This window comes from Crocuta crocuta, unplaced genomic scaffold, assembly GCF_008692635.1.
Source record: "Crocuta crocuta isolate KB4526 unplaced genomic scaffold, BGI_CrCroc_1.0 scaffold147, whole genome shotgun sequence".
NCBI lineage: Eukaryota > Metazoa > Chordata > Mammalia > Carnivora > Hyaenidae > Crocuta > Crocuta crocuta.
In genome coordinates this window covers 9,906,566-9,921,154 of record NW_027532594.1, presented here as the reverse complement: position 1 = coordinate 9,921,154, position 14,589 = coordinate 9,906,566, and the positions used below count along the sequence as shown (strand labels likewise).

General features: G+C 37.6%; 1 long non-coding RNA gene across 1 annotated transcript in view; it reads right to left on the bottom strand.

Annotated features, from left to right (window-relative positions):
- LOC144244641 (uncharacterized) overlaps positions 1-14,589 on the bottom strand; it is a 47,557-nt gene that overhangs the window by 18,322 nt on the left and 14,646 nt on the right. The window contains exon 2 of the long non-coding RNA XR_013339010.1: positions 5,740-5,862. This is a non-coding gene — a long non-coding RNA (uncharacterized LOC144244641). The remainder of the gene's footprint in view (positions 1-5,739; positions 5,863-14,589) is intronic.

The window sequence follows — 14,589 nt, the reverse complement described above, 5'->3', positions numbered from 1 at the left end:
CCCCTTTCCTACTTGCTTTTGCACGCTCTCTCTCTATCTCAAAATAAATAATAAACATTAAAAAAGGGAATACCTCCTGGCACCATTTCCATTCCCAGGTTTGTTGGTAATACACAAGAACTACAGGTAAAGGGCAGTGGTAAAAGCCAGGAAGTGAAGGGAAAGCATTCGACGATAAGTGGAGGAGCTGGGGGAAAAGGAAGATGAGAAATATGTGGTATCCATCCTGGGAAGATGCCAGGACTGGATGGAGGATCCTAGGTCATGGTACCAAGATTCCCTCTTCCTCTCACCGGGCATATGACTTTTACAAAGAAGGGAAGGCAAACCATCTTTTCTCCAGGCCAACTTACATCTCTCCACTTCCGTGTCTTGGCCAACAGAAATATTATGCATTGCTTGCCAATAAAAATAGCTAATAGCACTGAGGTTCGTGAATTATATAAGTTGGCTCAAGTAATCTGTGCAGTGACATCCCTTTCACTTGCTTTCTAGTGTGTTCTTGTGGAAGCAAAAGAGGGGGAGGTAGTTTGCAAGGAACTGTGTTTTTACTGCTAAATATGATGATTTCCATGTGTACTCAAGACTGAGTGAACATTTAAAATGACTCACTTCATGACCTATTGTGTTTAAAACATGTTTTACTTTATTTTATTTTATTATTTATTTTATTATTTTATTTTGAGAGAGAGCATGCAAGCAGGGGACAGACAGAGAGAAAGGGAGAAAGAGAATCCTAAGCAGGTTCCACACTATCAGCACAGACCCCTACCGGGGTGGGGGTGAGGCAGTAGAACCCACAAACCTTGAGATCATCACGTGAGTCAAAACGAAGAGTCAGATGCTCAACCGACTGAGCCCCCCAGGCTCCCCTAAAACATGGTTTTAAAAGTATCAAGCTCTTTGCCTCACCACACATCCAAAAGTATACTGCTGTGTATTTCTTACTTTCTGAAACACAAATCTGGGAAAATAAACGGGAGTTTGTGGCACAGCAGCGCATATCATCCTCTATGTCCACAGATGGGAAAAGAGGTTGGGCCAAGCTGCTTCCCGTCTTCCTCGCATCGTTTGCCCGGATTTCTCATGTATCACTGTGTGATATTTTATGGTTATAAAGCACCACTCTAGACTTTGATTCTCATAACTGAGGTGGACAGCTGTTACTCAGTTTATAGATAGAGAAAGAAGTCCTCTTACACAGTATTCTGAATGGGAGTAGATTTATGAACTACCTTTCTCAGAGAAAATTGCCTGCAAAAGCACAGCATTTCTTACGCGCAAAACTGTGCACTCTTCCTTGGTTCTTGTCATATTAAATCCAAGCACCTTGGCCTGACTTTTAATTCCCCCCAACTCAGATCTGTGGTGATACCCTGCGAATCAAACCTTTGGAGTTCACCAATTTTTCTTAACAGAGTCAGGCATATCCCTAGAGGAGAAAGGTGTATGTAAAATTAAACACTGATTAGGTTGGCCACGCCTACCTCCTATGGTTTCCCCAGTTTATTGATGAGACCACACATCTAATGTATGAGAAGTGTGATTTGAACTGAATGCCATCTCTTTCGTGTCTGCTCTATATCTCCCTGTCAGCCCCACACATGCCTTGTTGAGATGTCCTGCAAAAGTGATCATCTAATATTCCCCAGAACGCACCAGTCCATCATTAACATGCTCCCAGAAAAACAGCAGGTGAAAACTATAGGTTCACAGTTCTCACTGAGAAGATGGGCTCAGGTGTCCCCAGCAACAGCCAAGGGTCAGCGACCCTCGTCCGAGAAAAATATTTTTAGTTATATTTTTTCAAGAAATAAAATTAAGGTCGGTGAGGAGGGCTTGTCTTTCTAAGACTAAATTCAGCTTTCAGTTGTACTTGTAGAATTGACAGTATTTTCTACAGTGCTTTAAGGGGGCAAAAAGCTTGCAGAGAATAAAAGATGGGGATTTATTACACTGCTATTACTTTGCAGCTTTTTATTATTATATTTCCTCTTAATTCTATTTAAAAATCCATACTCTGTTTGAAAACAGATTTTTTATTAGGTTTTCAACTTATATTAATGCTTTTCACCACGTTTAAAATATCACAGCATTATATTTCACTCTTCATTGAGGATAAGGTAGAATATATTCTTTTGCAGCCTTATGCATCTATTTCATGGAAATTGCAAACACAGAAAGTAGGCAAGCATGAAATGTATGTGTTGTTCCACCTTTCAAAAAATCTAGTTTTCCTAGTACTAAACAAAATGTCATATAAATACAAATGTAAATTAGTTGAACATGGGTTTTAATAATTCACTCCCCTATTCTCTCTGAACGCCAATATTTTTAAATAAAGTCCCATAGTGAAGTTGATTAGCAGCAGTAAGACAGGCAAAGACCTAAAGATGATTGAATAAGTAGAGAATAAAGCAGGATGTAGATCCTTTGATAAAGTTTAGAGAGGTTAAGTAGAAATACAAGAAACAGAAAAATTTGATTTTGAGCTAAAGAGGCAGAACATTAAATTAGATCAATATGGATATGGGAAACAGAATGAAAGAAAACATGATATAGGAACGAGATCACTCAACATTCATCTACAAAATGAATCTTGGCATTAGCATTATAATAAGTAGAAAAGGAAACAATTTCAGGTGAATCTAACCAAAACTTACACAGCATCTAATGTAGGAAAGATATGGAGGACCCAAAGTTAAATCCAAACATGTCCCTCCCATTAAGGAGATTTCTAACCAAAAAATACTAGAGATACATAAATACTTAAAATTCAAAGAAGAGTATGTTCAGTGTTCCTAGGAATAGAATGAATAAATGTGATGTGGAAAGAATAGTTCCCTATTAACATCCATTATAAGATTAGAAAGTCATATCACGGAGTTTAAGTAGAAAAAGGAAAATGAGAATCAATCAAGCCTAACTTCTTTACTCTATAAATGTAAAAACTGAGGACTAGAGATACTAGGGACCAAAATTTCTTAAAAGACACACAGTGCTGGTAACAATACGGTCTGATGCGGGAACCCCAGTCTCAAAGCTCCATGTATCATTTTGTCACTAAAAACAGTGTTAAAATGACACTTACATAATAGAACATGCTAAGCTAATTTCTGATGAATGTGCATGACATTACTTTGTGTTGTTTGCACTTCTGTGAGGTTTAGGATTCCCTCCCCAGCACCACAAAAAATATTTATTGATTGTGTTAACTTCTATAAATATGTTAGAAATTCAGACACAGGGACAAATCAGTCAGGAATTTGTCAAGAGCATTGCCCCCTCACTCGCTCAAAACCATCGCACTAAGCTGGTAGCTAGAAATATAAATTGTGAAGCAAAGGAGTATTGAACATGGGGAAACAAGCCTAAAGGAAATGAAGATTGTGATGACGAAGAGCCGCACACGATTTAATAAACAGGAAAAATAAACGAGGAGAAAACAATTCATCCCTGAACATAAATGAGATAAAAATTGACTGTTTTTCTCTCACTGAATTATGTTTGCCTGGTTATTACCTCATGTTCTTCCTTGGAGATGATTCTCCTGAGGTGGCACTGAGGTAAGGCCTGGAGGCCCCAGGAGCCTGCTTCTTCCTCCTCTGAGGTAAACTTCCCTCAGGGGTTGAAGCACCACGTGAGCCCTTGTTACCCTACCCAGAGAGGAGCCATTGAAGAGCCAAGCCAGAGGCTGGAAAAGCAAGGCCATGTCTGTTGGTCTCTGGCACTCCCCACTTTCTCCATCCTTCTCTCTCCTTCCTTGATCCAGCACCCTTGCCCTCAGTCCCCAAAGCCATCCCCAAGTCCTCTGGGATCTCTTTAAAGGGTCAATGGACTGCAATGTGAATTTACTGTTTGGGGGAGAACGAGAATTTAAGAAAAGAAACCCTAAAAAATAATCTCTCGTTATAGATGATTCTGGGATGAGAGAGAACATTTTGACCTCTGGTAGCTGGGAGGAGTGACACTCAAACTTCTATTTGAAGTTTATATCCCCTAAAAGAATTTGAAAGTTGGGGTGCCTGGGTGATTCAGTTGGGTAAGCATCCAACTCTTGATTTCCACTCAGGTCACGATCTAACAGTTCGTGGGTTCGAGCCCCACTGTTGGTGCAGAGCCTGCTTGGGTTTCTCTCTCTCCCTCTCTCTCTACCCCTCTCCCACTCTCTCTCTTCTTTCTCCCTCAAAATGAATAAAATAAACTCTAAAAGAAAAGAATTTTGAAAGTCTGTGTGATTTTTTAAACTGAGAGTAAACCATTTGCTTAAGTCTACATACTTGTAAAGGACATAATTTCTAGCATATGGCAAGTATTGAAATTTAAAATATGATATCACACTTTTGAATGTTTATAACAGCAAGTTGATACCATTGTCAACTGAAAATTTTACTAAAAAGCACTTCTTAATGGTTAGAAAATTAACATTTCTTTCCTTAAAATTGCATTATCATTTCACTTCTCCCACAGAAAAAATTCTATGGGAAAAATATATTATTTTGTAACATATTGTTTTTCTTAAATAGTTATTATTCATTATCATGCTTTCCTGCAAATATATATTTCACATATATATTATATATTTCATATATACATTATTATTACACATGTAAACATACAAATATATTTATAAATACAATAAATATTTTGTGTATGTGGTTTTCATTTCAGAGACTAAAAAGCTCTAAATGATAAAAAGAAAATTTTTTCAGTATTACAGTTATTGTTAATACACCATTGGTCAGCATGATGTAAATGTATACTTTATGGATAATAATAAAATATTAAAGTTAAATTTTATTAGAAAGGCATTTCTTAATGAGATGTATGGAGCTTTCATTCCTCAATCAGTGCATGTAACCATGGGTAAACAATACTTATTGATAAAATGGGAGGATTTAGCATCAACTCAATTCTTACTATTTCATTTTTATACATAACACACAGCATTTGGTTCCATAAACAATTAGATGAGAATGAAAAGAATTTTGATATAATAACATCTCTCAGTTTATTACACTAGTTCTGAGGTCCCTGACAAAAATCATCACAGCCAACGATTCAATTTGGACCTTCTTTGTGTTGAAAGCAAAAAACTGGGATCACATTCACTTGTAAATGAATTTGTTACTAAGCAATTATAATTATTCACTTTCTTAATATCCACGCCAGTTTTTCCCCTGATACCCTTCCACCATGCCCACAGGCTTTTACATGTCAGAGCAATGCACCATCATGTGGTTCTGTGCAGGTGACGGATTTTCCCTTCTCTTGCAGAGTGGGGGAAACGAGGTGGGGAATGATGGGAGAGGGCTCTGAGCATGACCTCAGCCATACTCAACAGGTAGTCAGTCAAGGAAAAGAGTATATGGAATTTGAATATGGAGAAATAAAGTCCTTTGAAATTCATGGTGTCCCTGTACCCTTTGGGAAATGTTTGTGTTGGCCCAGGGGTACTTAACATCCAGCGAGGTGACTATTGATTTATAGTGTCACTTAACACAGAAGAGGTAAAATTTGACTTTGGCTTTCTTAACCTCCCTGTTCTTTCTCTTGAGGTGGCCCTTTTGCTTTCCTTATATTTTCTGGGACCTTATATTCTTTGTGTGAAGGAAACACCTAAAACTCATTTATTTTAAAGCATGATGATTGATAATGGCCCAGGCAGTACATTTTACACTAAAATTTATGGATTTGTGTATTAAAAGGAATCAACAACTTAATATTAGATAAATGAACCTTGATGGCGGATTTCCAGGCATTCATCAAACAAGACAGAGCTTGAGCAATGATCTTCCTCTAAAGGCACTTCACACAGGAGCTTATCTGCTCAGAATCCCACGTTGAGTTATTGGTTGCCTGCTGGAAACAATAGTGGTAAGTACCTGCTTCAAAATAGCAAAGACAGCTTTGTACATCATTTGACATACAATGGCCAAGGTATCACCAAAAAGTGAAGGCTTTATAAAGGAGAGGAGATTTAAGCTGAGTGAAGAACAGTGGTTCCTAAGATTTTAAGAATCACGGTACTCTTGGAAGAATCCAGATACCCATGATTTGACCCTTTCAAACTTACAAACGGATTCTTCTACATGCCTGTGGCCATGGAGTTTAGAATCTCCACACTCTCCAAAGGGCAAATGCAGACTTGCAAGGTAGCTGAGAACACAGGAGTATTTCATGCAGAAAAGCAGCACACACAAAGATCCAGACATGGTGTGTTTAATCAATTGCCACCAGGTCTGTGTAAAATGGAATGCATTACTGAGAAATGATGGTTGAAGATAATATCAAGATAATAAGTTAAACCGGCTTAAAATTTTTAAAAAAACCTGTTTTGTTTCATTTTGTTTTTTTAAACTGGTTGTGGATATCTTTAGCTTCATTCAATGGCAGAATTACGGTAATGTTCGAGAAAGATTGCTACAGTGTTCAGATAGCTCTTTAAAAAAAGACTTTAGGGAGCGCCTGGATGGCTTAGTCGGTTGAGCGTCCGACTTTCGCTTAGGTCATGATCTTGCGGTTTGTGGGTTCGAGCCCCGCGTCGGGCTCTGTGCTGACTGCCAGCTCAGAGCCTGGAGCCTGTTTCAGTCTGTGACTCCCTCTCTCTCTCTCTGACCCTCCCCTGCTCACGCTGTCTCTCTCTCTCTCTCCTAGAAATAAATAAAAACATTTTTTTAAAAATGACTTTAGGGGATACCCGCGTGGCTCAGTCAGTTAAGCATCCAATTTTGGCCTAGGTCATGATCTCAGGGTTTGTGATCCAAGCCTGTTGTCAGGCTCTGTGCTGAGAACTCAGAGCCTGGAGCCTGCCTTCAGATTCTTTGTCTCCCTCTCTCTCTCTCTCCCCCTCCCCCACTCACATTCTGTCTGTCTCTCTCTCTCTCTCAAAATAAACATTAAAAAAATTTTAATGACTTTGAAAAAATAATGAAAATTAAAATGAAACATGACTTTGGTTATAATCCAGTTAGAGAAGCTGGATTAAAGGGAAAATTACTGGAAGCAAAGGGGGTAGTTAAATACTCCTAAAATATGCCATGAGAGTTTGGATAATGGCACACATCATACTGTAGCCATGGAGACTATAAGGGAGGAGTGCATTCCAGAAATATTAAAAAGGTAGAATTGGCATGACTGCATACTCAAATACATGGGAGATGTGAGATAGGAGCAAAAGAAGTAGATTTTTGTTTTTTGCATCAATATCCCTATGACAACAATAGTATTTACGGAATGCCTACTGTGTATGCAACAGCATCTTAGACACTTTGCATTTATTATTGTTGATCATCACCACTACCCCGCGAGGTACATTTTATTGTTCAATTTTGCAAGAGAAAATTGTGGCTCAAATACATTAAAAGACTTACTTAAAACCACAGAGTTAGACTGTGCCAAAGTGATAATCCAAGCCAGATTTTCCTAATTCTACAATCCACTACTCATAAAAGAGTTAAAGCTTTGGGGAATGAGAAATTACCATCTATTTATACATGGCTCATAATTTTCAAAGAATTTATATGCCCATTTTCTCTTTAGGTCCTCAAAAAGTCCCTCGTTATGGGATGATAGAAAGGATATATTATTATTAATCTCCATTTCACAGTGGAAATGGACTTGCTCAAAGTCATACAGTTCTTAAATGCCAAGAATAATGGTGGGTCTCCCTTCCAGTCCCCATCCTGTTTCTCTGCTGTATCATCTCACATTTTTCCTACCTCATAGCTACAAACTATATTCTTTATCTGAAATAGCTGGCTAGCTTGTAAATGTGAATTAGTATCAAGAGAGACCTAGTGAGAATATAGTTCAGCCTAACTCTTGGCCAACTAGTTTGATCCACGAATGAATGCCATAGGGGTAATGGACATTTAAAAGAAATCTATAGACCCTCACTCTCTCATTCTCTCTCTCTCTCTCTCTGTCTCTCTCTCTCTCTCTCTCTCTCTCTCTCACACACACACACGCACACCATTATGCCAACTTTTGCCATAAAGAATGTAAAACAGAGGAACAACAGAACCCAATTTTCTTAAATCCTTTCAAAAGCCCAGTTTTATTTTCAAATATCCTCAGGGACTGAGTTCACAGGCTTAAACTTCTACATGAGAAATTTAAGTTAAATGTAAGGAAGAATTTTCTGAAATCAGGAATTATAAAACACAAAAATGGCTTGCCACTAGAGATCATAGCATTTCTGTCTTTGAAAGGCTATAAAATAGTAGAGGCTGCCCTTTGCCTGCAGTGGTTTCGATATGGTTCTAAATGGAAGTAGCCTCTTTGGGAAAGTGGTGGACCAGGTGACCTTTCACAGTCTCTTTTAGTCTCTAAATTTCATTACTCTGTAATCTTATTAAAGAGATCAAATACATGCAATAATGCCCACTCATTCAGAGGTCAAGCTTCTGGAAACCTCAGGAGTTGATATATAGCCTTAAACTTAAAAGGAAAAAAATGAGAAAAAGGAAGCTCTCAAGCATGAAAAGATATTAACTATTACACTCAGATCATTATACTTATTCTACTGGAAAGGTAAAGCCACTCTCAGATCTCTTCTGGAGAACTGTGTGTAAAATAGGACACTAGACAAGGATAACAGTGCAAAAAAGAAACAAATTCCAGAGGAAAGAATAGAAGAATTCAGTTCATTTTAAAGAATCTGAGTCTTCTATATCCCAGAATCCCTTAAACATCACTGTGATAGATTACTACTCAACTATTTTTCCATAATTACCCTAAACCTGTATGAAAAGCTTGAATTATTTTAACTTTTGACTGCTTAAGAAGGCAGAGGTACATATCTTTATTTACAAAATTTTATATCTATTTATAAAAATTTACAAAAATTATTAGAGTTTGAAAATTAAGACCTTTAAAGGAGCAAGCCTAAATGCATAGAAAATTTGCTTGTATGAAAGACATCCTTTTTCAGTTATGCTGGGTAAGTATGTATGTTTTATTGTCTTATATTTTTAACAACATATTTTGAGAATCTGTTAGTAACAGGAAAAAAATCAATATCACAACAAGAAGACAACTCCAAGATAATGGACCCTATTTTGGAGAGTAGCATGGCCATTCCATGGGTTACTCTGACCATCGACTTTACATCTAAATCACATTTAATGTGTTGTAGTTTGTTTTTAGATGCACATTCCTCATAAGCTCATTGTTCTTTACTTACACTTCCAACAAATTATTTATTCATATACCCACTTTTCCAAAAGAGTTCAGGTGGCTTACAGAAATAATTACAATACAACAAAATGAAAATAAAGAAATAAATCAATAAGGAATTTGGGATTTAAAAAGCATGTGGGTAAAGTCTATTGAATTCAAGTACAGAATTAGATCGCAAACACTACACTACTATATCATGCCCTGTACCAAGAAGTGGCCAAATTGTGTTATACTTTTTTTTTTTTGGCTTAATTATTTATTATCAGTTCAGCCTGACCACCAGCTCTTCTAAAAGTTGAAAATATACCTCAAAATTTCTTCTCCTTATTGTCCATGTTCGAGTTCGCCAGGGAGGAGCACCCACGTGGGTTCAGAAGGCAAAGGAAAAAAGAGGCCAGGGTGTATGGAAGCTATGAGCAGCCATGTGACTCTAATAACTTTCTGCTGAGTTTTTGAGAATCACTTTTTTTGCTGCTTCAGCTTGAAATCTTCAATAGTGACAGCCCTCATAACCTGCAAGTTCTCTAGCAGTTGTGTAAGCCTCTAACTCTCCAAACTATCTCCTTCATACTTGGACCATGTAGAGTGGCTTCTGTTTTCCTGTTCAAGTCCTGGCGGATACAGTTCCTGAGAGGCCAAAGCAGAGACAAAACCTACTAATCACATATTTAACTCACTGTATGTATAAAACAAATAGAAACCATTTGCTGAAAAGAAACCCAGGTTGTCCTGTTACAGGACACTGAAAGAAATGTTTCCTGGAGTTCTCAGAAGGATGTATTGAAGGAGTGCTTGACAAGAGTTTTTACAATATGTACAATTGGGTCTTTCCTATAGTATTTCTCATAATGTCCCTCAGTGCAAGCTGATGGCATAAATCCAAAATGCGATTCTGTACCAGTCACTCTACAAGGGGCTGAAATAATGCAGATCAACTATGCAGTTCTCTGATGGCCTGGTTGAATCCAAATATAAACTTTAGAAAAACTGAAAGGATAGATTTATAGTTTAACCTTAGGGAATTTTCTATAAATACTATTTCATACTATAAGAAAATATCACCGGCACCTGGGTGGCTTAGTCGGTTAAGCATCCGACTTTCGCTTAGATCATGATCTCGCGGTTCGTGGGGTCGAGCCCCGCGTCGGGCTCTGCGCTGACTGCCAGCCCAGAGCCTGGAGCCTGTTTCAGAGTCTGTGACTCCCTCTCTCTCTGACCCTCCCCTGCTCACGCTGTCTCTCTCTCTCTCCTAGAAATAAATAAAACATTTAAAAAATTTAAAAAAAAAAAAAAAGAAAATATCACCAACAAAAAAGGAAAAAAACAAGAATTCATGAGGCTTTAATACCAGACCATGATTTATAAACCTAGGAAAAAACTCAGCTTTAAGACCTTGGGTTCTACAACCTCACCTATGAAATTCATCCTTCAGGTATTTATGAATATTCCAGACTCTTCCCTATTATTAATTTGCTTAAGCAGCTCAGTAATGAAAAAATTTTTAATTAGGTTTGAACTTGAAAATTTCACAAATGATGTCTTTACTAGCCTTGCCAAGGTTTTTTTTTTTTCTCCTTACCTGGCAATCCATGTCAAATCAAGCACTAAAAGAATGACCCTAAGTATTGAGCTAATAAAACTGCCATCCATTTATCAGCAATTTTTGACAATTATATAATAATAATCTCATATAGCTGAAGATTGGTACCAGATTAAAAGTCCTTTGGCTCCTTCTGTTTTCTCATTCCTTGTATCTCTGTCATCATTCCTACCATGAGAGCAAAATGACCCTGGAATATCTCTGCCAAGTACTCCAGATTAAACTGAAGGGGAAAATGGTTACTATCTACACAGTCCAGAACTTCCAAATTAGGACACTAGTGTACAGAATAGAGACTACCTGTAACAAGTTTTATGGATTTGAATTGAGACAGAAAAAGGAGTAAAATACCCTAAATAAGTTCATGTGTCTCTAGCACTTGTTTTAAATAAATAAATGTAGTGGGAATATTTGCATCTTGATAAAGTCCCTATTCCTAAAGAAATGACTTACAGGAACCAACTGAGGTCCCCTTCCTCAGTAGTTTCAGCCATCAAAGTCAATACCATGCCTGGTATTCAAGTAATCCGACAAAAATTGAATTTCTTAAGTAACCATTTGCTAGGTATCCATTATATAATCAACATTAAAACTGAAGATAATTAACAAAGATAGCAAAAGTCTTCTACTTTTGAAGTTTAACTATATTGAGGGAAGGGAGACAAAAAAATAAGTGAAATTTGTGTAAGTAAAATGATGATAAGTCCTATGAATAAAAACTGAGAAACAAAGTGAGATAGAAAGTTTAGAAACTGAAGAGAGAAGGATGGGATGCAAGCTTGCATGGTTGGGGAAATCTCACTGAACAAATAACAAAAGAACTGAAAGAAGTGAGAGAGCAAACCATGTGAACATCCAGGGAATTCTTGAGCCTTAGATAAAGAAACCATTGGCTAAGACTTTAGGGTGTAGAACTCAAGCTGAGGCCAAAATGACGTTAACATTGCTATCTGCACATTTGGTAATTATCTTATAATATTAGTGCTTTGGAAGAATGAAGGCATAAAGACAGCAATCACATGGAGGGCAAAACTGTGCACAGGGAAGCCAGTGGCCACAGGTGTGGAAATGAAGATGAGAGAGAGCTGTTCAGGCAAAGATCGAGAACCGTGTTACTGGTTAGGAGCCAGCTACAATGTGGAGTCATCTGGGAGAAGTGCGGATGCCTTCTTCCCCAAAACGTGAGAAAGCCCACTTATCCCTGAAATGAAGCCTAACATTAGTCTTTGCTATTGGGTGAATGGAAGCCAGCTAGATGCAGGCAATGGGGTTACAGTGTTGTTAGTGTTGTTGACTACAGTTAAGAACTTTTTCTCTAAGGATTCCATCATGCTACCATTCACTCTGGTTTATCCAGAACACAGACCACAGTAGGAGATGAAAGGCTCACAGTACAGGAGCATTTAGGATTATAGAACTTTAAATGCTAATTCCTAGGCATGGAGCACTGTGATTGGATAAATTGAGTAAGTAACTTTGCTAGGTCTCAATTTCCTCATCTGTAATACAGACATAAATAAAAGCTGAAGAGGTTTGTGAACATTACAAACAATGAAAGTAAACTGCCTGGCACATGGGAAATATATGGTAAATGATTTGTTATTATAATAAGGTATTGCTAAGAAACATTCTGTTATTAGTATAGTTTGTTTGGCATCTTGAAGAGTTCCACTGACCATTCTGCATCCTCCCTTCTATATTTACATGTAATATAGTTAACATGACTTTTATTAAAAGTCTGAATCCAAAAGAATGACTGAAAGTGGAGACTTTTGACAATGTGACAGGAAGTGAGAGGGGATATTTTTGAAATTAATATTTAACTTATGTCAAGCCATACTACAGAAGTGGCCAAATAATTTGTCTACTCAGAGTCTCAGCCTCAGGAACAATTTCTTTTTTTTTTTTTTAATTTAAATCCAACTTAGTTAACATATAGTGTAATAGTGATTTTGGGAGTAGAATTTAGTGATTCATCACTTACAAATAACCCCCAGTGCTCATCCCAACAAGTGCCCTCCTTAAAGCCCATCATCCATTTATCCCATCCCGCTCACCCAACAACCCTCCAGCAAACCTAAGTTTGTCAGGAACAATTTCTTATTATTATTTCTCCTTCATTTTGTTGCAGCCCATGGCTCCCCTCTCTACGCCAGTACTAACTGGCAATCTTACAGGACCATAAATCACCCCCAAGAGTTAAGTGAGAGAAAGGAGGAAGAAGAGTTGCTCAACAGGGATTCAGCCAATCAACGGTTACTTAATAACCTCTGACTATTCTGTTCAATTCAACATGCATGAATTATGTCAAGCACTGTGGATGGGTATAATTATAAGAATGTTCTTTGTGCTCTGGGGACACACCATCTGGCTACAGAGATTAGAGTTAACCACATAAATCAGTTAGGGAATAATAATAATAACAATAATAATGCATATTTTGAGCTATTGCTATACTAGCTGTTCTAAATGTGTTGTGTCCAATCCCTACAACAAACTTAGGAAGTAGGTATTTTTATACTCATTTTATAGTGGAAGAAATGAATTTGGACAGGTTGAGTAGCTTTTCTGGTGTATGATGGTGTGCAATATTGAAGAGCACATTAACTGTGAACATGACTTTATAGGTAAGTGCACGTGCCATTGATATTCTAAAGGGCTACCATGCACAGAATAAAGGGACAAATGAGGAGACAACATATGAAAAAGAAGAATGCTAAGGGATGGAAAAAAGGAAAAAGGCCAAGTAAATTAATTGATATATTGGTCAAAGGATACATCTATCTCGATTACATCAAATATATGCACTTCTGTGGTGTCTTGGGATTCTCCAGTGAAGCAGAACGCATAGGTTATATGCAAGAGGAGATTTATTAGGGGAACAGGCTCAGGCTGTTATGGAGGCCAAACAGTCCCATGATCTGCTACCTGCAAGTTAGGGAACCAGGAAAGCTGGAAGTGTCATTCAATTGAGTCCACAGTGCTGAGAACCCGAGGGGCTTCTGGTAGAAGGCCTGTCATCCAACAACCAGAGAACCAAGAGCTTCAATGTCCAAGGACAGCAGAAAAAAGACATCTCAGCCTAAAAGGAGAGAGACTTTACCTTTGTGTTCCATTCCGGCCCTCAGCAGATTGGATGGTGCCTTCCCACACTGGTGAGGGCAGATCTTCATTACTCAGGCTACTGATGCAAGTGCTACACTCTTTCTGAGATACCCTCACAGACACATCTAGGAATAATACGGTACCAGCTATCTGGGCATCCGTCAGCCCCGTCAAGCTGACACATAAAATTAACCATCGTATATGGAGCACCTTTATGGTGGTCAAGAAACTATGTTAAATGCTATGAAGACAAGACTTTAGGAGACATTTTCAACCTAGGTGGAATGGGAGTGAGGGCAAAGGGAAATTAAATAGTAAAATATTTAAAGTATTATTTAATACTAGGAAACATGTATGAGAATGTTCATAGCAGCATTGCTAATTTAACAAAGAAGGGAAGAAAACCAAAATCTGCCTCAGTAGAAAATCAGATAAACAAACTGTAGAATATTCATCAAATGCGGCATTCTACAGTAGCAAAAATGAATTAACTACTGTACATGCTACGTGCTATATGACCTTTACAAAGATAATACTGAGGAACAAAAACCACGCTTTTGAAAAATAAATGACACCATGTATAAATGTTAAACATATTAAACTGAAAAAAAAAACTATAATTTTAGAGATACATATGTCATAAAATTTCTGATAGAACATAGGCGGTATGCACGCAGAAAAAGTACATAGTGACAGTAGGG